This window comes from Mobula hypostoma, chromosome 2 (genome assembly GCF_963921235.1).
Source record: "Mobula hypostoma chromosome 2, sMobHyp1.1, whole genome shotgun sequence".
Lineage (NCBI taxonomy): Eukaryota > Metazoa > Chordata > Chondrichthyes > Myliobatiformes > Myliobatidae > Mobula > Mobula hypostoma.
In genome coordinates this window covers 247,788,156-247,814,742 of record NC_086098.1, presented here as the reverse complement: position 1 = coordinate 247,814,742, position 26,587 = coordinate 247,788,156, and the positions used below count along the sequence as shown (strand labels likewise).

The 26,587-nt window shown below is 48.0% G+C and overlaps 1 long non-coding RNA gene across 1 annotated transcript in view; it reads right to left on the bottom strand.

Moving 5' to 3' along the window:
- The window catches only part of LOC134337600 (uncharacterized), a 45,656-nt gene that overhangs the window by 12,096 nt on the left and 6,973 nt on the right, over nucleotides 1–26,587 (bottom strand). Inside the window, exon 2 of the long non-coding RNA XR_010016028.1 lies at nucleotides 13,133–13,518. This is a non-coding gene — a long non-coding RNA (uncharacterized LOC134337600). The remainder of the gene's footprint in view (nucleotides 1–13,132; nucleotides 13,519–26,587) is intronic.

The following is a 26,587-nucleotide window of genomic DNA, read 5'->3' as shown; positions in this document are numbered from 1 at the left end:
CACATCACAAGAGCATGCCTCACTAAAGTAAAGAAACAAAACTAAATGTACATGAGTTATTCTCAGCTCTCTCATGTTTTTTTCTTTTGATTATTTCTGGAGTTACGAAAGATAACAACAGCTACGACTCTGTGTGTAAAAAAAACCTACTCTGACATACTTTCCTCCAAACTCCATCAAATTACGTCACCTCATAAGCCATTTCCACTCTGAAAGAAAGTGTCTACCTATCCTCTCAATCTATGCCTTATTTGGTACACTTTATCAAGTCACCTCTCACCTTCCTTCACTCCAAAGATCAACCAAGCTCATTCAACCTATCCTCTCTAATCCAGGCAGTGTCCTGGTAAATCTCCTCTGCACTTCCTCTAAAGCATCCACATCCTTCCTATAATGAGAAATGAACACCAGAACTGAACACAATACTCCAAGAATGGTCGAAGCAGAGTTTTATAGAACTGCAACATTACCTTGTGGCTCTCGAATGCAATCACCTGACAATGAAGACCAACACAACATATGCCTTCTTAACCACCCATTCGACTTGCGTGGCAGCTTTGAGGGATCGATCACCTTGGAACCCCAAGGTCTCTCTGTTGCTCCACACAGCTAAGAACCCTGCCGTTAACCCTGTACTCTGCCTTCAAGTTTGATCTTCCAAGTGTATCACTTTGATGACTTTGAAGGTTCAGTGGAGCCCATAAGTTTTCATAAAGGGATTCCATAGTGCTACAGTAGCTTAGCAGTTAGTGCGACATGATTAAAATTCAAAATTCAAAGTAAAATTTATTATCAGAATACATACATGTCACCACATACAACCCTGAGATTCATTTTCCTTTGGGCAATCTTAGCAAATCTATAGAACAGTAACAGTAAACACAATCAATGAACAAGACTGTGCAAAAGCAAATATAAAGAAATAGCAATAAATAACAAGCATGAAATAACAAGATAAAGAGTCATCCGAGTGAGTCCACCGGTTGTGGAAATACCATAAATAGAGTAAGTGTAGCTACCCCCTTTTGTTCAAGAGCCTGATGGCTGAGGGGTAGTAACTGTTTGTGAACCTGGTGCTGTGGGTCCTGAGGCTCTTATACCTTCTGCCTGATGGCAGCTGTGAGAAAAGAGCATGGCCTGTTTGGTTGATAGATGCTGCTTTTCTACGACAATGTTTTGTGTAGATGTGCTCAATGATTGGGAGTGTTTTACCCATGATGTACCGGGCCAAATTCACTACTTTCTGTTGGATTTTCTACTCAAGGCATTGGTGTTCCCATGCCAGGCCAATGCAGCCAATCAGCACACTTTCCACCACGCATCTATAGAAATTTGCCAAGGTTTTTGATGACCTGCCGAATCTCCGGAGACTCCTGAGGAAGTAGAGGTGCTGTTGTGCTTTCTTTGCAATTTTATGGGTTCAGGACAGGTCCTCTGAGATAGTGACATCCAGGAATTTAAAGTTACCGACCCTCACCACCTCTGATCCTCCGGCGATTACTGGCTCATGGACCTCTGGTTTCCCTCTCCTGAAATCTACAATCAGTTCCTTGGTCTTATTGACATTGAGTGAGAGGTTGATGTTATTACACCACTCAGCCAAGTTTTCAATCTCCCTCCTGTGTGCTGGTTCATCACCACCTTTGATACATAGTCATAGTCATACTTTATTGATCTCGGGGGAAATTGGTTTTCGTTACAGTTGCACCATAAGTAATTAAATAGTAATAAAACCATAAATAGTTAAATAGTAATATGTAAATTATGCCAGGAAATTATGAAATAAGTCCAGGACCAGCCTATTGGCTCAGGGTGTCTGACCCTCCAAGGGAGGAGTTGTAAAGTTTGATGGCCACAGGCAGGAATGACTTCCTATGACGCTCTGTGCTGCATCTCGGTGGAATGAGTCTCTGGCTGAATGTACTCCTGTGCCCAACCAGTACATTATGTAGTGGATGGGAGACATTGTCCAAGATGGCATGCAACTTGGACAGCATCCTCTTTTCAGACACCACCGTCAGAGAGTCCAGTTCCATCCCCACAACATCACTGGCCTTACGAATGAGTTTGTTGATTCTGTTAGTGTCTGCTGCCCCAGCACACAACAGCAAACATGATAGCACTGGCCACCACAGACTCGTAGAACATCCTCAGCATCGTCCGGCAGATGTTAAAGGACCTCAGTCTCCTCAGGAAATAGAGACGGCTCTGACCCTTCTTGTAGACAGCCTCAGGGTTCTTTGACCAGTCCAGTTTATTGTCAATTCGTATCCCCAGGTATTTGTAATCCTCCACCATGTCCACACTGACCCCCTGGATCCCCCTACAATGGTGTCATCAGCAAACTTGTATATGGTGTTGGAGCTGTATTTAGCCACACAGTCATAGGTGTGAAGCGAGTAGAGCAGAGGAGTAAACTCACATCCTTGCAGTGCTGATGGGGATTGCGGAGGATGTGTTTTGCCAATCCAAACTGACTGACTTTGCAAGTGAGGAATTCCAGGATCCATTTGCACAAGGGGGTATTGAGGCCCAGACCTTCGAGTTTACTGATTAGTTTTGAGGGGATGACAGTATTAAATGCTAAACTGTAATCAATAAAGGGCATCCTGATATATGCATCTTTTCTGTCCAGATGTTCCAGGGTTGTGTGAAGAGCCAATGAGATGGCATCTGCTGTGGATCTGTTGCTTCAGTCGGCAAATTGGAGCCGATCCAAGTTGCCGCTCAGACAGAACCTGATATGCTACGGCACTGTGGATGCAAGTGCCACTGGGCGATAGTCATTGAGGCAGGCTACCAATCTCTTCTTGGGCACAAGTACGATTGGAACTTGCTGGAAGCAGGTGGGTATCACACAATGCTGAAGCAAGAGGTTGATGATATCCGTGAACACACCAGCAGCTGGTCAGCACAGGTCTTCACTACTCGGCCAGGTACACTGTCCGGTCTGGATGCTTTCCTTGGATTCACTCTCTTGAAGGTATCCTGCATGTCATCTTCAGGCACTGAGACAAAGGATCCTCGAGGAACTTGGGGTTGTGTGATTACAGCTCAGCTTGGAGTCCAGAGTTCATTTCTGATATTGTCTGTAAAAAAGTTTGTACGTCCTTCCCATTACGAGTACTGTACGTGAGTTTCCTGCCACATTCCAAAGACGTACCAGTTATTAGGTTAATTGGCCATCGTAAAAAGTCCTGTCATTTGGCAAATGTTAAATAGGTGGGTTCATCGGACCAGAAAGGCCTATTTTGCGTTGTATCACTAAATAAAATAAACAGGTAATAAAAATAAAATGCTTGTTGGCTAGTTATAGGGCAGGAGAGAGGACCTGTGAGCTGGTCAGGTTGTTGTATGTAGGAGTAGTCTACTCCTGTACCCTGTAGCTGTGGGGCATCATCATGACCTCATCAGGTGTGTGAAGGTCAGCTAAAGGCTGCTACTGGATTTGCCTTGTGCTGTATTGTAGTCTTATTCACTGTCCATTATTCCAATCATTTAACTATAACAATTATGGAAACACAAGCAAATACTATATAACAGCCACCTCTATGTAAAACAGCTTCCCTTACAAACTCCCAGTCCCAAGGTACGTTTATAATACGCTTTGTGCTCATCGAAGGACTGAGCAGATTTGCTTACAATAAGAAAGGGTTAATTGAGGGAATGTAAGGCGTTAATCAGCTCAGTTGACAGTTCCTCCGAGTGGTGTAAACAGATTGGTTGAAGAACTATGTGCAGTTCGGAAAAAGATATGAAGATTAATTTCTTAGAAATTGCTGTGGGCAACAGTGAAAGGAAAAATTCTATCAAAAGAAAACATTGTGCTGTTTGACTTCAGGAGAGAAATAACACATGGATAGTAGTGGTGGAGGAGGGGTGTTGAATCTTGTAGCACTACATCAAACCAGAGTCAATAACCCTGGATGTCTGTCAGTATCCCTTTGTGTGTAGTTTTTCATTGATTCTATTGTGTTCCTCTGTTCTACTGAAAATGCCTGCAGGAAAATAAATCTCAGGGTAGTCTATGATGACTACTCTAAATTTACTTTGAACTTTGAAGGTTTTGAGTGAGAGGTGGAGAAGGGCAGTGCGCCCAACGGTAAAATTCCAGTCATCTGGTCCGGTGTCATGTTTAACTTGTTGTGCAAGTTCATGTATAATTTATTTTCATTGAAGTTTAAGTTAACGTGATATGTTTGTAATGGATTGTAATGCTGCTGCAAAGAGCTAATATTCCTGTGTGTATGTGACTAGAACCATGAGCTGTGAAGCCTTGAATGGGAGATACCCTGAGGCTCTCTTCATCATTGTCAGTGACTTTAACCAGGCCACTCCAAGAGAGGTTACCAAAATACTACCAGCATCTCTCCTGTCCCACCAGGGGCCTAAACACCTCTGACCCTTGCTACATAGCTAACTGACATGCCTACCAATCCAGCCCCCCAAACCACACTTTGGTAAATCAGACCACCAGGCTATGCTGCTTCTCCCTGTGTACAAACAGAAAGCTTTTATGGTGCAGGTCTGAAAAGACTGAGGAGCTTCTGCATGACTACCTTGGGTCGGTAGACTGGCAGACTCAGCCATCGACCTAGATGAGTACTCACCAAAACCATGGACTTTACCAATGTGTGTGGGGAGCTGTGCACTAAAGTGGTCAATCCAGGTGACCCCCAAACTGGAGGCCATGGACGAACCAGGAGATCCATACCCTACTGAAGTCCAGGAATGCGGCATTCAAATCAGGTGCCCCTGACCTTTATAAGAAATTGAGATAACACTTCCATAAAGCCATCAAAGAGGCAGAGAGAGCACCAGTCCCAGACCAGCCATCAAGGCTTAACAGAATTCAGGCGGCATTGCGGGCTGTTGTTGTTTTGTTGCTGTTGTTCTGTTGTTGTTGTTATTGGTGTTGCTTGTGTTATTCTACCAGCATTGTGGACGTGGAATGTGATGACTCTAGCGGGCTGTTCCCAGCATATCCTCAGGTTGTGTTGGTTGTTAACACAAAAGCTGAATGCCACTGTATGTTTTGATGTACACTTACAGGCGGGAGACTGGAAATCTGTCTGAGTGGAGCCACAACAGCAATCTCTCACTCAACGTCAGCAGAACCAAGGAGCTGATTACTGACTACAGGAGGAGGAAACCAAAGGTCCATGAGCCAGTTTTCATCGGGGATCAGAGGTGGAGAGGGTCAGCAACTTTAAATTTCTTGGTGTTATCATCTCACAGAATCTGTCCTAGGCCCAGCACTTAAGTGTCATTATGAAGAAAGTGTGGCAGTGCCTCTAATTTCTCAGAGGTTTGCGAAGATAGAACATAGAACATAGAGTAGTACAGCACAGTACAGGCCCTTCGGCCCACAATGTTGTGCCGACCCTCAAACCCAGCCTCCCAGATAAGGTCCCACCTAAAATTCCTCCATATACCTGTCTAGTAGTCTCTTAAACTTCACTAGTGTATCTGTCTCCACCACTGACTCAGGCAGTGCATTCCACGCACCAACCACTCTCTGAGTAAAAAACCTTCCTCTAATATCCCCCTTGAACTTCCCACCCCTTACCTTAAAGCCATGTCCTCTTGTACTGAGCAGTGGTGCCCTGGGGAAGAGGCGCTGGCTATCCACTCTATCTATTCCTCTTATTATCTTGTATACCTCTATCATGTCTCCTCTCATCCTCCTTCTCTCCAAAGAGTAAAGCCCTAGCTCCCTTAATTTCTGATCATAATGCATACTCTCTAAACCGGGCAGCATCCTGGTAAATCTCCTCTGTACCCTTTCCAATGCTTCCACATCCTTCCCATAGTGAGACAACCAGAACTGGACACAGTACTCCAAGTGTGGCCTAACCAGAGTTTTACAGAGCTGCATCATTACATCGCGACTCTTAAACTCTATCCCTCGACTTATGAAAGCTAACATCCCATAAGCTTTCTTAACTACCCTATCCACCTGTGAGGCAACTTACTGGGATCTGTGGACATGTACCCCGAGATCCCTCTGCTCCTCCACACTACCAAGTATCCTGCCATTTACTTTGTACTCTGCCTTGGAGTTTGTCCTTCCAAAGTGTACCACCTCACACTTCTCCGGGTCGAACTCCATCTGCCACTTCTCAGCCCACTTCTGCATCCTATCAATGTCTCTCTGCAATCTTTGACAATCCTCTACACATTCAACACATCATTTAAAACTCTGTCAATTTTTTATAGATGCGTGGTAGAGTATACTGACTGGTTGCATCACAATCTGGTAGGGAAACACCAATGCCCTTGAACGGAAAAGCCTACAAAAAGTAATCAATACAGACCAGTCTGTCACTACCAGTCATCCTCCCGCCAGTGAGCACATTTACAAGGAGTGCTGCGGCAGGAAAACAGCATCCATCTGTGAGGACCCTCACCATCCAGGGCAAATTCTCTTCTCACAGCTGCCATCAGCAAGGAGGTACAGGAGTCTCAGATCGCACTTCACCAGGTTCAGATACGGTTACTGTCCCTCAGACATCAGGCTCCTGAACTTTCACTCACCCCAACACTGAACTGATTTTATACACTGCTCACCTTCGACGACTACAACTCATGTTCTTAGTATTTATTACTCAGTTATTCTTTTCTTTTCTTTTTTGGTATTTGCACAATTTGTTTTCTTTTCTACATTATTTGTTTTTGTTGTGTGTAGTTTTTCATTGATTCTATTGTGGTTCTACGAACACCTGCAAGAATACAGTATGTACGTTGATAATAAATTTACTTTGAACTATGAATAAATAAATCTGAGCCTGTCATTATCACGTGCACAGGCACAGGTGCAATGCTTTGGTTCCCTTCCTCCTTCCCTTTTTTCCATGGTCCACTGTCTCTATTAGATTCCTTCTTCTTCAGCCTTTTACCTCTTCCCCCCCTCCCTGCCCCCTCACTAGGTCTCACCTACCACCTGCCAGCCCGTACCCCTCCCTTTCCCTCCACTTTCTCATCCTGGCTTCTGCCCCCTTCCTGATGAAGGGTCTCGGCCCGAAACGCTGGCTGTTTATTTCCGCTCCGTGGGCCCTGCCCGGCCTGCTGAGTTCCTCCAGCATCCTGCGTGCCTCGCTGCAGCAGCATCGCAGGCTCAGAACGTACATGGGGAGGGGAGGTGGATTATGTATGGACAGAAGAGATTCAGTATAACCTGGCATTGTGTTTGGCACAGACATTGTGGGACAAAGAGCCTGTTCCTGTGCAGTATTGCTCTTTGCTCACTGTGTCCCAAGGTCAATGTTTATGCGATAACATTAGTACATAAACATTCCACCAGCCTCTCGCTTATGTCAGCTGCAGAAGTGGTGTAGAGGGGTGGGGCAGAGACCAGACGGTAGGAGCAATCCAGGCAGGAACCAGTAGTGGCAAGGAAGAGGCAGGGGATGCTACAGAGGTGGAGATGAGGACTCCGTGACAGAGGGGTGTGGGGTGCCTAGTTTCCTCTCATGTTCCTTTACTTTCCTCCCACATCTTTTATAGAATACAAGAGCAAGGATGTAATGCTGTGGCTTAATGAGGCATTGGTCAGGCCACACTTGGAATACTGTGAGCAGTTTTGGGCCCCTTAATTTAGAAAGGATGTGCTGGTATTGGAGAGCGTCCAGAGGGAGTTCACAAGAATTAGCCCAGGAATGAAAGGGTTAATGTGTGAGGAGTGTTTGAAGGCCCTGGGCCTGTGCTCACTGGAATTTAGAAGTATTGAGGGGGTTCGGTATTGGAGGGGTCGTGACTGTCACATGACAGCGCTGCCCACTACCTGGTTGAAAGACACGTCACCTGCCAATCAGGGTTTGACCCCCCCCCCCGCCCATCAATGCACACCTAACCATTGGCCCCATTAATTAGCCTTGTACTTGACCTCGGGCAATTGGCCTTTATAATCAGCTTCACCCTGCTGGCACCGAGCCATTGGCTCCCTGTGAATCACCTGGGCTGGACTCATCAGCCCTGCTGCACTGCGAAGGAAGCCACGTGTGCTTGACCCTTTCTCTTTTTTGCTACCTCCAAGAGATCACCCTGCCGTTGGTGAGTTGTGCATTGAATAGGGTTAGGGGTGTGGGTATTGACCCTAATATCCTAAGAGCCGTGCCCGCACAGGGTCAAGGGTGTCAAGTATTGTATTGACTTTTCCCTTGGTTGTATGTGTGTGTGTGTGTGTGTGTGTACTTTTTGATACGAATTGACAATAAACTGGACTGGTCAAAGAACACTGAGGCTGTCTACAGAAGGGTCAGAGCCGTCTCTATTTCCTGAGGAGACTGAGGACCTTTAACATCTGTCGGACGATGCTGAGGATGTTCTACGAGTCTGTGGTGGCCAGTGTGATCATGTTTGCTTTTGTGTGCTGGGGCAGCAGGCTGACGGTAGCAGACACCAACAGAATCAACAAACTCATTCGTAAGGCCAGTGATGTTGTAGGGATGGAACTGGACTCTCTCACGGTGGTGTCTGAAAAGAGGATGCTGTCCAAGTTGCATGCCATCTTGGACAATGTCTCCCATCCACTACATAATGTACTGGTTGGGCACAGGAGTACATTCAGCGAGAGACTCATTCCACTGAGATGCAGCACAGAGCGTCATAGGAAGTCATTCCTGCCTGTGGCCATCAAACTTTACAACTTCTCCCTTGGAGGGTCAGACACCCTGAGCCAATAGGCTGGTCCTGGACTTATTTCCTGGCATAATTTACATATTACTATTTAACTATTTATGGTTTTATTACTATTTAATTATTTATGGTGCAACTGTAACGAAAACCAATTTCCCCCGGGATCAGTAAAGTATGACTATTAACTATTTGTTCCCATGCGATTTTATTAATTGTCCGCGTGTGTTTTATTGCTGATCCAACTACTGTAAATTGTGTGCATGTTGCTTCTGTTGCTATTTTCCACGTTTGCCTTCTGTACATAAAATCCTTTACTACCAAGATTGTGTCCAGAGTCCTCGCCTTTGAGACCTATCGAATCCGTCTCCTCTCTTACAACAGGTTCTCATTGAAACTTATCAAATATCCAATGGCCTAGATAGAGTGGATGTGCAGAGGCTGCTCCCTATGGTTGGGGAGTCTAGGACCAGAGGGCACGGCCTCAGAATAGAAGGATGAGCAGGAATTTCTTTAGCCAGAGGGTGGTGAATCTATGGAGGCCAGGTCATTGGGTATATTTAAATTGGAGGTTGATAAGTTCTTGATTAGTCAGGGCATCAGTGACTACAGATAGAAGTCAGGAAAATGGAGTTGAGAAGGATAAGAAATCAGCCATGAGCAGATTCAATGGGCTAAATGGCCGAATTCTGCTGCTCTGCCTTATGGTCTAATGGTTTTATGTGGCGGTGGTAAGTTACCCCTCAGTGTGGGTGCGTGCTAAAAGAACCAAATGGGCGGAGGTTGATGGGGTTGAGAGGGACACAAGGAGTGTACAGAAGGGAGCAATGGGATTGCTCCTCTAAGCACTGAACATCCTCCATCTACAGCCATAGTAGTCATAGTCATGGTCATACTTTATTGATCCCGGGGGAAATTGGTTCTCGTTACAGTTGCACCATAAATAATAAATAGTAGTAACACCATAAATAGTTAAATAGTGATATGTAAATTATTGCCAGGAAATAAGTCCAGGACCAGCCTATTGGCTCAGGATGTCTGACCCGCCAAGGGAGGAGTTGTAAAGTTTAATGGCCACAGGCAGGAATGACTTCCTATGACGCTCTGTGCTGCATCTCGGTGGAATGAGTCTCTGGCTGAATGTACTCCTGTGCCCACCCAGTACATTATGTAGTGGATGGGAGACATTGTCCAAGATGCATGCAACTTGGACAGCATCCTCTTTTCAGACACCACCGTCAGAGCGTCCAGTTCCATCCCCACAACATCACTGGCCTTACGAATGAGTTTGTTGACTCTGTTGGTGTCTGCTACCCTCAGCCTGCTGCCCCAGCACACAACAGCAAACATGATCGCACTGGCCACCACAGACTCGTAGAACATCCTCAGCATCGTCCGGCAGATGTTAAAGGACCTCAGTCTCTTCAGGAAATAGAGACAGCTCTGACCCTTCTTGTAGACAGCCTCAGTGTTCTTTGACCAGTCCAGTTTATTGTCAATTCGTATCCCCAGGTATTTGTAATCCTTCACCATGTCCACACTGACCCCTTGGATGGAAACAGGGGTCACCGGTACCTTAGCTCTCCTCAGGTCTACCACCAGCTCCTTAGATCTTATGACAAATCTTATTGAACTTTTTGAAGTGGACTTCAGTAAGGCCTTTGACAAGGTTCCACACGGAAGGTTAGTTAGGAAAGTTCAATCGTTAGGTATTAATATTGACTTAGTAAAATGGATTCAGCAGTGGCTGGATGGGAGACGCCAGAGAGTAGTGGTGGATAACTGTTTGTCAGGTTGGAGGCCGGTGACTAGTGGTGTGCCTCAGGAATCTGTACTGGGTCCAATGTTGTTTGTCATATACATTAATGATCTGGATGATGGGGTTGTAAATTGGATTAGTAAGTATGCAGATGATACTAAGATAGGTGGCGTTGTGAATGATGAAGTAGGTTTTCAAAGCTTGCAGAGAGATTTAGGCCAGTTAGAAGAGTGGGCTGAAAGATGGCAGATGGAGTTTAATGCTGATAAATGTGAGGTGCTATGTTTTGGTAGGACTAATCAAAATAGGACATACAATGTAAATGGTAGGGCATTGGAGAATGCGGTAGAACAGAGGGATCTAGGAATAATGGTGCACAGTTTCCTGAAGGTGGAATCTCATGTGGACAGGGTGGTGAAGAAAGCTTTTGGTATACTGGCCTTTATAAATCAGAGCATTGAGTATAGGAGTTGGGATGTAATCTTGAAATTGTACAAGGCATTGGTGAGGCCAAATTTGGAGTAGTGTGTACAGTTCTGGTCACCGAATTATAGGAAAGATGTCAACAAAATAGAGAGAGTACAGAAAAGATTTACTAGAATGTTACCTGGGTTTCATCACCTAAATTACTGAGAAAGGTTGAACAAGTTGGGTCTTTATTCTTTGGAGCGCAGAAGGTTGAGAGGGGACTTGATAGAGGTATTTAAGATTATGAGGGGGATTGATAGAGTTGCTGTGGATAGGCTTTTTCCATTGAGAGTGGGAGAGATTCAAACAAGAGGACATGAGTTGAGAGTTAAAGGGCAAAAGTTTAGGGGTAACATGAGGGGGAACTTTACTCAGAGAGTGGTAGCTGTGTGGAACGAGCTTCCAGCAGAAGTGGTTGAGGCAGGTTCGATGATGTTGTTTAAAGTTAAATTGGATAGATAAATGGACAGGAAAGGAATGGAGGGTTATGGGCTGAGTGCAGGTCGGTGGGACTAGGTGAGAGTAAGAGTTCGGCACGGACTAGAAGGGCCGAGATGGCCTGTTTCCGTGCTGTAATTGTTATATGGTCATATGTGAGAGAGGGAAAGTTCAAAGGCAATGAGCAGGCAAGATTTTTTACACAAAGATTGGTGTGTGTCTGGAATGTGCTGCCAGAAATGATTGATTTATTTTTATTGTCGAGATACGCACAGAACAGGGACTCCTGATCCAACCAGCCACGCCACCGAGCAACCCACTGAATGAACCCTAGCCGAATCACATGACAACTTATAATGGCCAATTATCCTGTTAACCGGTGCATCTTTGGACCGTGGGAGGAAACCAGAGCACCCGGAGGACACCCACACACACACAGGAAGGAAGTACAAACTTGCTAATAGAGGACGGAATTGAACTCTGAACTGCAAAGCCCCGAGCTGTAATAGCGTCGCACTAACCTCTACTCTACACACGCGGACAATTAATAAAATCGCATGGGAACAAATAGTTAATAGTCATACTTTACTGATCCCGGGGGAAATTGGTTTTCGTTACAGTTGCACCATAAATAATAAATAGTAATAGAACCATAAATAGTTAAATAGTAATATGTAAATTATGCCAGGAAATTATGAAATAAGTCCAGGACCAGCCTATTGGCTCAGGGTGTCTGACCCTCCAAGGGAGGAGTTGTAAAGTTTGATGGCCACAGGCAGGAATGACTTCCTATGATGCTCTGTGCTGCATCTCGGAGGAATGAGTCTCTGGCTGAATGTACTCCTGTGCCCACCCAGTACATTATGTAGTGGATGGAAGGCATTGACCAAGATGGCATGCAACTTGGACAGCATCCTCTTTTCAGACACCACCGTCAGAGAGTCCAGTTCCATCCCCACAACATCACTGGCCTGACGAATGAGTTTGTTGATTCTGTTGGTGTCTGCTACCCTCAGCCTGCTGCCCCAGCACACAACAGCAAACATGATCGCACTGGCCACCACAGACTCGTAGAACATCCTCAGTAAAATACAATGGTACAGCTGAGCATTCCTCCAGCTGTTACAGGGGTGAAGAGAGCACATCAACATATTTACTCCACTCGGTGTCGGAGAAGACTTGGCTCGTCCAGGAGGATTATTTCTTCACATGAGCTGCAGCAAGTGTCCTGACAAGTTGAAGAGAGGAGACCAAGGGGAGTGTGGGGCTAATGTGGGATCAAGTAGGAGGAAGGGAGGGGTAGGGATGGTGAAATGGGGAAAGGATAAGAGTTAGAGGAGGGGAGGGGAGGGTGAGATGAGGAAGGAGAGGTGAGGAGGGGAGGGGAGGGAATGATATGGGATGGAAGGCGAGGTACAGGAAGAAGAGGATGGGACGGTGATATGGAGTGAAAGGAGGAGGGGAAGGGAAGGTGATATGGGATGACAGGAGGAGAGAATGAAGAGGTAGGAGGACTGGAAAGATGGTGAGAAAATGGATGAGGGTAGGTAGAGGTAAGGGGAGGGAGTGAAAAGGCAGTAGAATTGTGGAACTGAGCTCATTTAAAGTGGATATAGGTAACTGTTTGAAAGAGCCGGGTATTGAGAGTGTTGGGGACTGGCACCGAAGAGAGGAAGGCTCGGACAGATCAGCTGTGATCGCACTAACTGATGGGGGCATGCTTGAGGGGTTGAGTGGCCTGCTCTTGTGAAGCAGGTGAGAGCGAGGAAGAGGGGTAGAGGGGTAGTGTGCAGGGCTTGGGGAGGGGAGAGAGAGGTTGTCAGCTTGGCTCACCTGTCACAAAATACGGAGTCTTTTGCCAGTTCTGCGGGAGAGGGGAGAAGTGGAGAGCTATTTCCCGTACATTCCACTTGGCAGGATCTCCCTCACTCTGCACCCCGGCTCCATTCCACACCAGGGACTTTGCAGGCCGGTATCTGCATAAACTCTTCATCACCTCGCTAGGTCTCCCTCGCTCTTCATCCCAGCTCCATAACACAAGGAGTCTCCAAGCCAGTATCCACATAAACTCTTCATCACCTTGCTGGGTCTCCCACACTCTTCATCCCAGCTCTATTACACACCAGGGGCCTCCAGGCCGGTATCTGCATAAACTCTTCACTGCTTCGCTGGGTCTCCCTCACTCTGCACCCCGGCTCCAGAGGAGGCTCAGAGGGGACCTGATGGAGACAGACAAAATTATGAGCTGGGTAAGAACAGAAGAAACAGGAATGGGATTTGGCCATCTGGCCAGTAAGGCCTTCTCCACTATTCAGTAAGGTCATGGCTGATCTGGCCGTGAACTCAGCTCCACCTCCCTGCCTAACCCTATCTGACTGTGTCTTAACTATATTTAATGAGGTAACCTCTACTGTTTTCCTGAGCAGGGAATTCCACAGATTCACTACTCTCCGGGAAAAGCAGATCCTCTTCATCTCCATCTTAATCTGCTCCCCAAATCTTGAGGCTATGCCCCCCCGGCTCTAGTCTCACATATCAGCAGAAACAACATTTCTGCCTCTATTTTATCTATCCTGTTTGTTGTGTTATATGTTTCATAGAACATTGAACTGTAGAGCACAGGAACAGAGCCTGCAGCCCACAATGATGTAATGAATTAATTGGCCTCTACTACTTTCCTGGACAGAGAATTCCACAGATTCACCTCTCCCTGGGAGAAGCAATCCCTCCTCATCTCCCGAAACAACACTTCTGCCTCCATCTTATCTATCCCCTTCATAATTTTAGATAGATAGATATTTTATTGATCCCAAAGGAAATTACAGTGTCACAGTAGCATTACAAGTGCACAGATGAACAAATAGTAGAAGTAAGAAAGAAAAGAAAGATATATAGCACACTTTGGAGCTGTGTGTCTCTATAAGATCCCCTCTCATTCTTCTAATTATAGTTCCAGGTGACTCAATCTCTTCTCATGGGCTAACCCTCTCATCTCCAGAATCAACCTCCTCAGCGGCAATCGCCTCTGATCTGGGCCGACAAACACGTGCTGGGCGGCAGCTAATTAATTAGCATGTTTATTTCGGCTTTTTTCTTAAAGATGTGCTGTGTGCCTCCCGGCTACTGCTGCATTCTCCGCAAATCAGTATCTGTCCGCAGCCTGGGGGCTGGGGTGGTGGGACACTGGGGTATCATCTCATCGTCGATCAGGGCAGGCAGCTCATCTTCTCCTATGTCTGCCTGCCTCGATGTCGAAGGTCGAGGTTCGTCGTCTGCTGTGGCTGATGTGGAAGGCTTGCTTGACTGCTGAGCCTTGCGCATTTTTAGATCATACAGTTCTTTGTAAGCACTCAAACCATCCTGCAAGTATCCCCTAAACCTTTCAAAATTAAAGTCGTACTTTATCATTACTCATTCGGTTTCGATTGTCATCCTTTCATCTTCCAATTGCATCAGCTCTTCATCTATCAGTTCTTGGTCATGGGATGCCAAAACCTCTTAAACATCATCTTCGTCAACTTCCACAAGCCAAACTCACTTTGTCCTTATTTCGTTCACCATGATTGAAACGCTTAATTATGTCTAGTTTTACGTTAAGTGTGACACCCTTACGAGCTCTTTTAGGCTTTTCCGATACCTTATAACTCATCTTGCAAACGGCTGCTCACAGGCATGTGTTTAAGCAATGCCACTCCGAATCTGGGGGAGAGCGGCTGCTCGGGGTGCGCGCTGCCTTTTATCGCGTGCTGACTTTCTTCGTAACAGTGAAAACACCTTCTGTTAGCCAAAACAGGGAACTAATGTAGGTCTTTCGTAACAGTGAGGTTTCATAAAGCGAATGTTTGAAAAGCGGGGGACACCTGTGTTCTATCTGCCTTCTTGATAACCTGTTGCACCCGCAAACAGACCATTTGTGATTCATGCACGACACTCGTTAAGTCCCTCTGCACAACAGCATGCTGCAGTCGTTCACCATTTAAATAATAATCTGATCTTCTATTTATCCTACCTCAAATGGGTAGTGGGAAACCTTTCCCCAATGCAGTTGTCTAAATCTAATGGAGACATGATTGATTGTTCGTCCATCGTTGACGTCGATGAGGACCTCGACACCAATATGATGGTGTCGAGACTAGCACATCATTTGGATTTAAGTGAGGGAGAGTTGCACAGCGTCAGCCTCACTCTCTCTTCCCAATTCCCATCTGGATCCAGTGGCAAGACAGAGTCGAGATGGCTGGAGATGGGACTAGGCGCAGTGGATGACCAGTACGTCTTCTGTGTCCTGTCCTGCTCTACACGTTCCACGACGCTTGCAGAGACCGCCTTCTTGACCGTTGGACCTTCCGTTGGTCTCGTCCGCTCAATCCGCCGGAGTCTGTCTTCACATGCTGGAATAGACAACTCCCTTTCGCACCGAGGGTTTGAGACCCGTCGGCTACCCTCACCTGGTTTAGCCAGCTTGTCGAAGCCGTTGCCCGGGATGTGGCCGCTGTCGCATGCAAACAGCTACGGGGAGCCACAGGTGAGAGATGAGTGCCAGGTGGGGACCAAAGGTGGACTAACCGCCCTGAAAAGGACGCAACATGTTCCCCCACCTGAGGTGCTACCCCTCCCTGACACCCCATACAATGGAGACATAAGGAATCTGGAGTGACAAACAACCCACTGGAGGAACTCAGTGGGTTGAGGAACACCTATGAGAAAGGAATTGTTCATGTTCTGGGTCAAACCTTTGCAAATTCCCAGTCCCTAGGCAGGGTTTCAACCCAAAATATTGATAATTTCTTTGGAGTTTTAGGGTATCTGGGAATTTCTACAAATGTCCAGCGGAGAGCATTCTGACTGGTTGCATCACTGGCTGGTATGCAGCCTCCAACGCACAGGGTCACAAGAGGCAGCAAAGGGTCTGTTCTTCAGTGTCCTCTGACTCTGTGGACTCATCGTGGGCACAACCCTCCCGACCATCTTCAAAACGCATTGCCTCAAGAAGGCAGTTTCTATCGCTAAAGACCCTCACCACACAGAACACACTGCCTTTTTGTTACTACCATCAAGGAGGAGATACAGAAAATTGAAGACTTGCAATCAATGATTCAAAAACAGCTTCTTCTTGTCCATCATCAGATTTCTGACCGGTCCATAAACCCATGAACAACACCTCACTATCCCTCTGCCATCAGATTTCTGACCGGTCCATAAACCCATGAACAACACCTCACTATCCCTCTGTCATCAGATTTCTGAATGGTCGATGAACCCGTGAACTCTACCTCGTTAATTTTTCCCCATTTTGCAGTAATTTTTGTAATTTCTGCTAACTTTGTCTTTGCTGTCAGAAACAACATATTCCACTTCAATAAAACTGTGATAATAAACATAATTCTGATTGTCAGATGATTCTCCACCCGCTGAGCTCCTCCAGCAGGTTGTTTCGTGTTAAATCTAGTAGATACAGGTTTACATTCACGAGTCAGAGTTTTAGAAAGGGATCTGAGGAAGATGGATTTTCAGCTAGAGAGTTGAGAGTTCAAAGTTCAAAGTAAATTTATTATCAAAGTCCATTTATGTCACCATATACAACCCTGAGGTTTATTTTCTTGTGGACATTCGCAGTAAATACAAAGAAATACAATAGAATCAATGAAAAATTTCACACAAAGATGGACAAACAACCAATGTGCAAAAGATAACAAATTGTGCAAATACAAACAATAAAACAAAATAGTAATAACAAATAAACAAGTAATAAATACCGAGAAGGTGAACTGTGGGGTCCTTCAAAGTGAGTCCCTAAGTTAAGGAATCTGTTCAGTGTTGGGGTGAGTGAATTTATCCACACTGGTTCACAAGTCCCGACGGCTGAGGGGCTGAACCTGGTGGTGTGGGAGCCTACGTACATCATTCTTGCTAACAGCAGCGAGAAGAGAGAATGGCCTGGACGGTAGGAATCGGAAACCCTAGATCCACACCTTGTGTTCTAACTCTCCCTAATGTTCCCTGTCTAGTTAGCATTGCTTTGTGTGCCTTCTCATTGTTGTTGGCCGAGCTGCCAGTGTAACACCAACTGACGTCTGGAGCCCACGCCAATGGGATAATGAACACTACAGTGTAAATCAAAGTGAGGACTCTGAGAGACACTGGCATCACAGGGCAAGGGGCGGGCGGGGTGGGGGTTTACTGTCCTGCCTGGAGCAGTCAGAATCCTTGCTGTTTGTCTGCGTCCCCAGTGAGAAGCAGCAAGGTTTACGGTTCAGCCTGTCACTTTTAGCTGAATTTACAAGAACACAGTTTGAGCTACAAATCAAGTGATTCTACCAGCGAGTGAACATCAGAGATCAGGGAGATGTCCATCAGGTGGAGGAGGTAAGGGAACACTAGCGCTAACACACACTCTCACAAACACCAATACACAGACACACATACAGAAAAAACAAACACAATAAACCAGACGCTGAAGTAACTCAGCGTAAACACAAAATACTCTGCAGATGCTGGGGTCAAAGCAACACTCACAACACGCTGGAGGAACTCGGCAGGTCGGGCAGCATCCGTGGAAACGATCAGTCAATGTTTCGGGCCAGAACCCTTCGTCAGGACTGAAGAGGGAGGGAGCAGAGGCCCTATAAAGAAGGTGGGGGGAGGGTAGGTTCCAGGTGAAAAACCAGTAAGGGGAAAGATAAAGGGGTGGGGGAAGGGAAGCAGGGAGGTGATAGGCAGGAAAGGTGAAGAAGGAATAGGGGAAAACACTATGGGTAGTGGAAGGAGGCGGGACCACGAGGGAGGCGGTAGGCAGCTGGGGGAGGGGGCAGAGTGACATAGGGATAGGGGAAGGGAGGGGGAGGGAATTACCGGAAGTTGGAGAATTCTATGTTCATACCAAGGGGCTGGAGACTACCTGGACAGCATACGAGGTGTTGCTCCTCCAGCCTGAGTTTAGCCTCATCATGGCAGTAGAGGAAGCCATGTATGGACATATCTGAATGGGAGTGGGAAGCAGAGTTGAAGTGGGTGGCTACTGGGAGATCCTGTCTGTTTTGGCGGACGGAGCGGAGGTGCTCAACCAGCCCCTTGGTATGAACATAGAATTCTCCAACTTCCAGTAATTCCCTCCCCCTCCCTTCCCCTATCCCTATGTCATTCTGCCTCTCCCCCAGCTGCCTACCTCCTCCCTCATGGTTCCACCTACTTCCACTACCCATAGTGTTTTCCCCTATTCCTCCTTCACCTTTCCTGCCCATCCCCTCCCTGCTTCCCTCCCCCCACCCCTTTATCTTTCCCCTTACTGGTTTTTCACCTGGAACCTACCAGCCTTCTCCTTCTCACCCTCCCCCCACCTTCTTTATAGGGCCTCTGCCCCCTCCCTCTTCAGTCCTGACAAAGGGTTCCGGCCCGAAACGTCGACTGATCGTTTCCACGGATGCTGCCCGACCTGCCAAGTTCCTCCAGCGTGTTGTGAGTGTTGAAGTAACTCAGCGGCTCAGGCAGCACCTTGTAAGTGTGACTTCAGAATCAGAATCAGGTTTATTATCACCGGCATGTGATGTGAAATTTGTTAACTTAGCAGCAGCCGCTCAATGGGATACATAATATAGCAGAGAGAGAAAAATAATAATAATAAATAAAATAAAACATAATAATAAATAAACAAGTAAATCAATTATGTATATAGAATAGATTATCTAAAAATGTGCAAAAACAGAAATATGTATATTAGAAAAAGTGAGGTACATACACTTTGAAAGGGAGAATCACACTACACCTCCTCGGTACAAATCCCCACAGCGTCTGGTGACCCTGTGATCTCTGCCCCAGAGACCGATGTCAGAACATCTTTCAAAAGGGTGAACCTCACAAGCCATCAGGCACTGACAGTTTACCATTTTGGCCCTTCGAGGGTGCTCTGCTATCCAGTCTTGGTTGATTTATTATCCCTCTCAACCCCATTCTGCTGCCTTCTCCCCATATCCTTTGATGCCCTGACTAATCAAGAACCCTTCAACCTCCACTTTAAATATACCCAATGATTTGGCCTCCACAGCTGCCTGTGGCAATGAATGCCACAGATTCACCACCCTCTGGCTAAAAAAGATTCCTCCTCATCTCTGTTCTAAAGTGACATTCCTTCATTTTGAGGTTTGCCCTTGTCCTAGACTCCCCACTATTGGAATCATCCTCTCCTAGTCCACTCTATCAAGACCTTCAATAGGTTTCAACGAGATCCCCCCCTTCATTCTTCTAAACTCCAGTGAGTACATCAAACGCTTCTCATACATTAACCCTGTCATCCCTAGGATCATTCTCGTGAATCTCCTCTGGACCTTCTCCAATGCCAGCACATCTTTACTCAAATAAGGGGCACAAAATTGCTCACAGTATTCCAAGTGTGGTCTGACCAAAGTTTTAGAAAGCCTCAACATTATATCCTTGCTTTTATATTCTCATCCCCTCCAAATGAATGCTAATATTGCATTTGCCTTCCTTACCACTGAGTTAAACTGTAAGTCAACCTTTAGGGAATGCTGTGCAAGGATACCCTAGTCCCGAAGCACCTCTGATTTTTGAATTTTCTCCCCATTTAGAAAATGGCCTACACCTTTATTCCTTTTACCAGAGTGCATGAGCATACACTTCCAAACATAATATTCCCTCAGGACCCGGCAGGGACCTGAAGATCTGTGCCAACCAAATGGCTGGAGTGTTCATGGACACCTTCAATCTCTCACTGCTGCGGTCGGAGGTTCCCATCACTTCAAAAGGGCAACAATCATACCAGTGCCCAAGAGCAGGGTGAGCTGCCTCAAAGACTATCACCTGGTAGCCCTCATTAAGGGCATTGAGAGGTTGGTTATGGCTAGAATTAAAGACCTGGACCATCACAGGCCTAAAACAGACACAATTTCCTGGATCTCCACTCGGCTTTGGAGCACCTAGAGATCAGCAAAATATTTATCAGGTTGCTGATTGTCAGTTGCAGCTCAGCCTTCGACACCATCATCCACTCAATACTAATTAACAAGCTTCAAAATGTGGGCCTCTGTGCCTGCATGTGCAACGAGATCCTCGATTTCCTTATCAAAAGACCACAGCCAATGTGCATTAGTCATGATATCTCCTCCTCGCCAACAATTAACACACAGATGCATGCTTAGCCTGCTGCTCTACTCCCTCTGAACTCGTGACTGTGTGGCTAGACCCAACACAAATACCACCTACAAATTCACCAGCGACACTACTGTTGTTAGCAGAGTTGCTGCCACATGATTGACTGATGAGATGCAAAAACAAGCAGATATGTAAGTGTAACTGATAAAGTAGCCATTCAGTACATGCTGGTACACACATACTGCAAACATATGCAGATACGAGTGTAACACACTGTAAGGTTTCACTGCTAATGTAATGGTTTCTCTGTAGCAGCAATGTTTTAGGTTACACACAAAAACACTCTCAAAGATGAACATGCAGATATATCTACACACACACTGCAAACTGCACACACATCCCCATGCAACAAAGATATATGTTCACACCCACTCACATGCACATATACGTTCACAGTCACACACCCTGTACATAAGCACACTCAGCCCACACACACACACTCACACACACACACACACGCGCGCACACACACAGACATATACACACACACACACACACAGACACACGGATACACACACAGAGAGACACACAGACACACACACACTACACACACACACACACACACACACACACAGACACACACACACAACACACATACACACACACAGATACACACACACACACAGACACACACTACACACACACACACAGATACACACACACACACACACACGGACACACGGATGCACACACACACACACATACACAGGACGGACACACACACACAGACACACACACACTACACACACACAAATACACACACACACACAGATACACACACACACACACATACACACAGATACACACACACACACACACACACACACACACACACACACACACCTATCCCCATCAAATACCACACCTGAATTCAGGTAGGGCAGACACACTGACAGCGTCCCTCTGTCCCTCAGTATAAGGATGCTGGACACACTGACCGTGTCTCTCTGTCCCTGAGTACAAGGAGGCTGGACACACTGACTGTGTCCCACTATACCTCAATATAGGGATGGTTGACACACTGACCGTGTCTCACTGTCCCTCAGTAAAAGGAGAGTGGACACACTGACTGTGTCTCACTGTCCCTCAGTACAGGGAGAGTGGACACACTGACCGTGTCTCTCCGTCCCTCAGTACAGGGAGAGCGGACACACTGACCGTGTCTCACTGTCCCTCAGTACAGGGAGAGTGGACACACTGACCGTGTCTCACTGTCCCTCAGTACAGGGAGAGCGGACACACTGACCGTGTCTCACTGTTCCTCAGTACAGGGAGAGTGGACACACTGACCGTGTCTCTCTGTCCCCCAGTAAAGGGAAGGTGGAAACACTGACCATGTCTCACTGTCCCTCAACATAGGTGTGGTAAATCATGTATATATGTTGTAACTGGGTTACCTGTCTGGACACACCCCTCAGCTGACTGCCTCTGTGGCTCCTCCCACAGAGTCCTGTATAAAGGTGTTCGTCTTGCCCTTCCCCCTCAGTCCGGGGGCAGACACTCACTGTGGAGGTCGTATTGTACAGCGAATAAAAGTCTTTCAGTATTTTTACCAAACCTCAGTCTTTTGGAGTAATTGAAGGAGCTTCAATTTTATTCGCTGTACATTTTAAAACATGGAACAGGCCCTGAGACCAGACAAATTAGACCTCGATCCGCAAATGCCTGACGCTGGAAACGCTTTCGAACTCTGGCTGGCCTGCTTCGAAGCGTATCTAGAGGGGATTAAAGCGACCGACCCCGTAGCGAAGCACAGAGTTCTACTCTCCAGGGTCAGTCCACGGGTCTATTCGCTGATCAGAGACCAGCCGAACTATGACGGCGCGATGAACGCACTCAAAAGACAATACCTGCGGCCGATAAACAGCGTCTATGTTCGGCATCGCTTAGCGACATGGCAACAACGGTCCAGGGAATCAAGTGCTGAGTTTGTCTGGGCCCTACGGACACTCGTGCGGGCCTGCAATTGCCAGGAGCTGACGGCGGCGCAGCATGCAGAACTCCTAGTGAGAGACACCTTCGTCACGGGGACCAGGTCAGTGTACGTGCGCCAGCGGCTGCTGGAAAAAGCCGATCTTACCCTAAGTTCGGCGATCGAGCTGGCTGATACGTTGGAGGCCGCTCTGCATAACTCCGAGGCTCTCCAGGCACGCGATCCTCCGATGGCCTCGTGGGTGCCGCAGACCCTGCAACCTGCCGGCGAATCGACCTCGGCTGCAACCAGTCGTGAGTCCGCGAAGTGCTACTTCTGTAGACCGGAGAAGCACCCCCGGAAACACTGCGCGGCCCGACAAGCTACCTGTTCCAGCTGCGGAAAGAAGGGCCACTTCGCCAAGGTCTGTAAGTCAAAACCATGAGCGGGATCGAGCAGCGCCGCGTGTGAGACGTGGGGGCCGCCATCTTCCCTGCACACTGCCACCACGTGCGAGACGTGGGGGCCACCATCTTGCCTGCCACCATCTTCCCTGCAAGCCACCACCACGTGCAAGACGTGGGGGCCACCATCTTGCCTGCCACCATCTTCCCTGCAAGCCACCACCACGTGCGAGACATGGGGGCGGCCATCTTGGTCGGCGCCACCTTCCACCGCCTACGACCAACGGGTGCTCACGGGGCACCCCACCACGCCGGACCAAGACAGCGACCCCACCCTGGCTTCCGTGACCCTTGAGCAAAGCGCTCCCCACCAGCTCGCAAGGTCAATGATGGACATCCTGGTGGAGGGGCACAGGACAAGCTGCCTGTTTGACACAGGCAGCACAGAGAGTTTTATCCACCCGGCCACGGTGCAGCATTGTGGACTCATGATACGGCCGGTAAGTCAGAGGGTCACCATGGCCTCCGGGACGCATACAACAGACATCCGGGGGGGGTTGTGCAGCGACGCTAGTGGTGCCGGGCACAGAATATCGGGACTTTACGTTACTGGTCTTGCCTCAACTGTGTGCCCCTGTGCTGTTGGGGTTGGACTTCCAGAGCCACCTGAAAAGCGTGACAATGAAGTATGATGGGCCCCTCCCGCCAATTACTGTCATAAATCCCCTGTTTTGTAGAGATATGTCACGTACCCCGCTACTGACCACACACACACCGACCCGCGCATCCCACCCAACATCATGCCAACTGCCACACTACCGACACCACTTGCGGCCTCTCCACCCTCAGGATCCCTCCCCCACCGCTGTTCGCCAACCTGACCCCCGACTGTAAACCTGTGGCAACTAAAAGCAGGAGGTACAGCACGGGGGACAGAGCTTTCATTAAGTCGGAGGTGCAGTGGCTGCTCAAGGAGGGGGTCACTGAGGCAAGCACAAGTCCTTGGAGGGCGCAGGTGGTCGTTGTTCAGAACGGGGAGAAGAATAGGATGGTCGTGGACTATAGCCAGACCATCAATAGGTTCACGCAGCTCGACGCGTACCCTCTACCCCGCATCGCTGATATGGTCAATCAGATAGCACAGCACAAGGTGTACTCGACCATAGACCTAAAATCCGCTTACCATCAGCTCCCCATCCGCCAGGAGGACCGCCCTTACACTGCCTTCGAGGCGGACGGCAGGCTTTATCAATTCTTGCGCGTCCCCTTTGGTGTCACGAATGGTGTATCTGTCTTCCAGAGGGCAATGGACCGGATGGTGGACCAGTGCCAACTGAAGGCCACGTTCCCATATCTGGATAACATCACCATCTGTGGTCACGACCAGCAGGATCATGACAACAACCTCCAAAAATTTCTCCAAGTGGCCAAATCTTTCAACCTCACCTATAACAAGGACAAGTGTGTATTTGGGACCACCCGACTTGCTATCCTTGGGTGTGTCGTGGAGAATGGAGTCATTGGCCCTGACCCCGACCGTATGCACCCCTTGTTGGAACTCCCTCTTCCCAATACCCTCAGAGCCCTCAAAAGGTGCCTGGGTTTCTTTTCATATTACGCCCAATGGGTCTCTAACTATGCAGACAAGGCCCGCCCCCTGGTCAAGTCCACCACATTCCCCCTCTCTGCCGAGGCCCACGCAGCCTTCAACCGCATAAAAGGGGACATTGCCAAAGCAGCAATGCATGCGGTGGATGAGGCCATTCCCTTCCAAGTAGAGAGTGACGCCTCCGACCTTGCGCTGGCTGCTACCCTCAACCAGGCAGGAAGACCAGTGGCGTTCTTCTCCCGTACCCTTCAAGGCCCTGAAATTCGGCACTCTGCGGTAGAGAAAAAGGCCCAGGCCATAGTGGAAGCTATAAGACACTGGAGGCACTATCTTGCCGGCAAAAGGTTCACCCTGCTAACTGACCAGCGCTCAGTCGCATTCATGTTTAATAATCAGCAGCGGAGTAAAATCAAAAATGATAAAATTCTGAGGTGCAGAATCGAACTCTCCACCTACAACTATGACATCACGTACAGGCCTGGGAAGCTCAACAAGCCCTCCGATGCCCTATCCCGGGGAACATGCGCCAGCGCGCAGATCGATCGGCTATACGCCCTACATGTAGACCTTTGCCACCCGGGAGTCACCCGGGTTTTCCACTTCGTGAAAGCCCGGAACCTGCCTTACTCCCTTGAGGAGATCAGGATGATGACCAGGGACTGCCAAGTCTGCCCAGAGTGCAAACCGCACTTCTACCGACCCGAAAAGGCACCGCTCATCAAGGCCACCCGCCCCTTTGAGCGACTGAGTGTTGACTTTAAGGGCCCCCTTCCCTCCACCGACCGCAATGTGTACTTTCTTAACGTAATTGACGAGTACTTGCGGTTCCCCTTCGCCATCCCCTGCCCCGACACCACTACCACGTCAATTATAAAAGCCCTGCGCAAGCTCTTCACTCTGTTCGGATACCCATGCTATATCCACAGTGACAGAGGGTCCTCGTTTATGAGTGACGAGCTGCGCCAATACCTACTGGCTAGGGGAATTGCAACCAGTAGGACCACGAGCTCTAATCCCCGGGGGAATGGACAGGTAGAGAAGGAGAATGGCACGGTGTGGAAAGCCACACTCTTAGCCCTCAGGTCAAAGGGACTGCCGGTCTCCCGCTGGCAGGAGGTCCTTCCCGAGGCACTCCACTCCATCCGTTCCCTGTTATGCACAGCCACCAATGCCACCCCTCATGAGCGGCTCTTTTCTTTTCCCAGAAAATCGACCACTGGAACCACCCTACCAACTTGGCTGATGTCCCCGGGGCCAGTGCTGCTCCGGAAACATGCGAGGAGCAATAAATACTCCCCAATAGTCCAGAGGGTTCACTTACTTCATGCGAACCCCCAGTATGCCTACGTGGTTTTACCTGATGGGTGGGAGGACACGGTCTCCATCCGTGACCTGGCGCCCGCAGGAGCTCCGGGCCCCTACCCTGAACACTCCATGGTGACTATTGACCCCGTACCTACCAATGTATGTAGCTACAAGACACTGTGCACCCCAAACCCTATACAGATACCACATGACACTCCCATACCAGGCGCGACACACACGCACAAGGGATTACCGACGCCTAACGTGCTGGCACCTGAAGTCAGGCCGGAGCCAGCACAACCGCCATCGCCGGTGCTACGTAGATCACAGCGACGGACTCGCCCGCCTGATAGACTTAACCTGTAAATATACTTGTTGTAAATATTGTCAGTTCACCCCGCGGGACTCTTTTTAAAAAAAGGAGGGGTGAATGTGGTAAATCATGTATATATGTTGTAACTGGGTTACCTGTCTGGACACACCCCTCTGCCGACTGCCCCTGTGGCTCCTCCCACAGAGTCCTGTATAAAGGTGTTCGCCTTGCCCCTCCCCCTCAGTCTGGGGGCAGACACTCACTGTGGAGGTCGTATTGTACAGCGAATAAAAGTCTTTCAGTATTTTATCAAACCTCAGTCTTTTGAAGTAATTGAAGGTGCTTCAATAGGGATGGTTGACACACTGACCATGTCTCTCTGACCCTCAGTACAGGGAGAGTGGACACACTGACCGTGTCTCCCTGTTCCTCAGTACTGGGAGAGTGGACACACTGACCGTGTCTCTGTGTCCCTCAGTACAGGGAGAGTGGACACACTGACCGTGTTTCTCTGTCCCTCAGTAAAGGGAGAGTGGACACATTGACCGTGTCTCTGTCTCTCGGTATAGGGAAGGTGGAC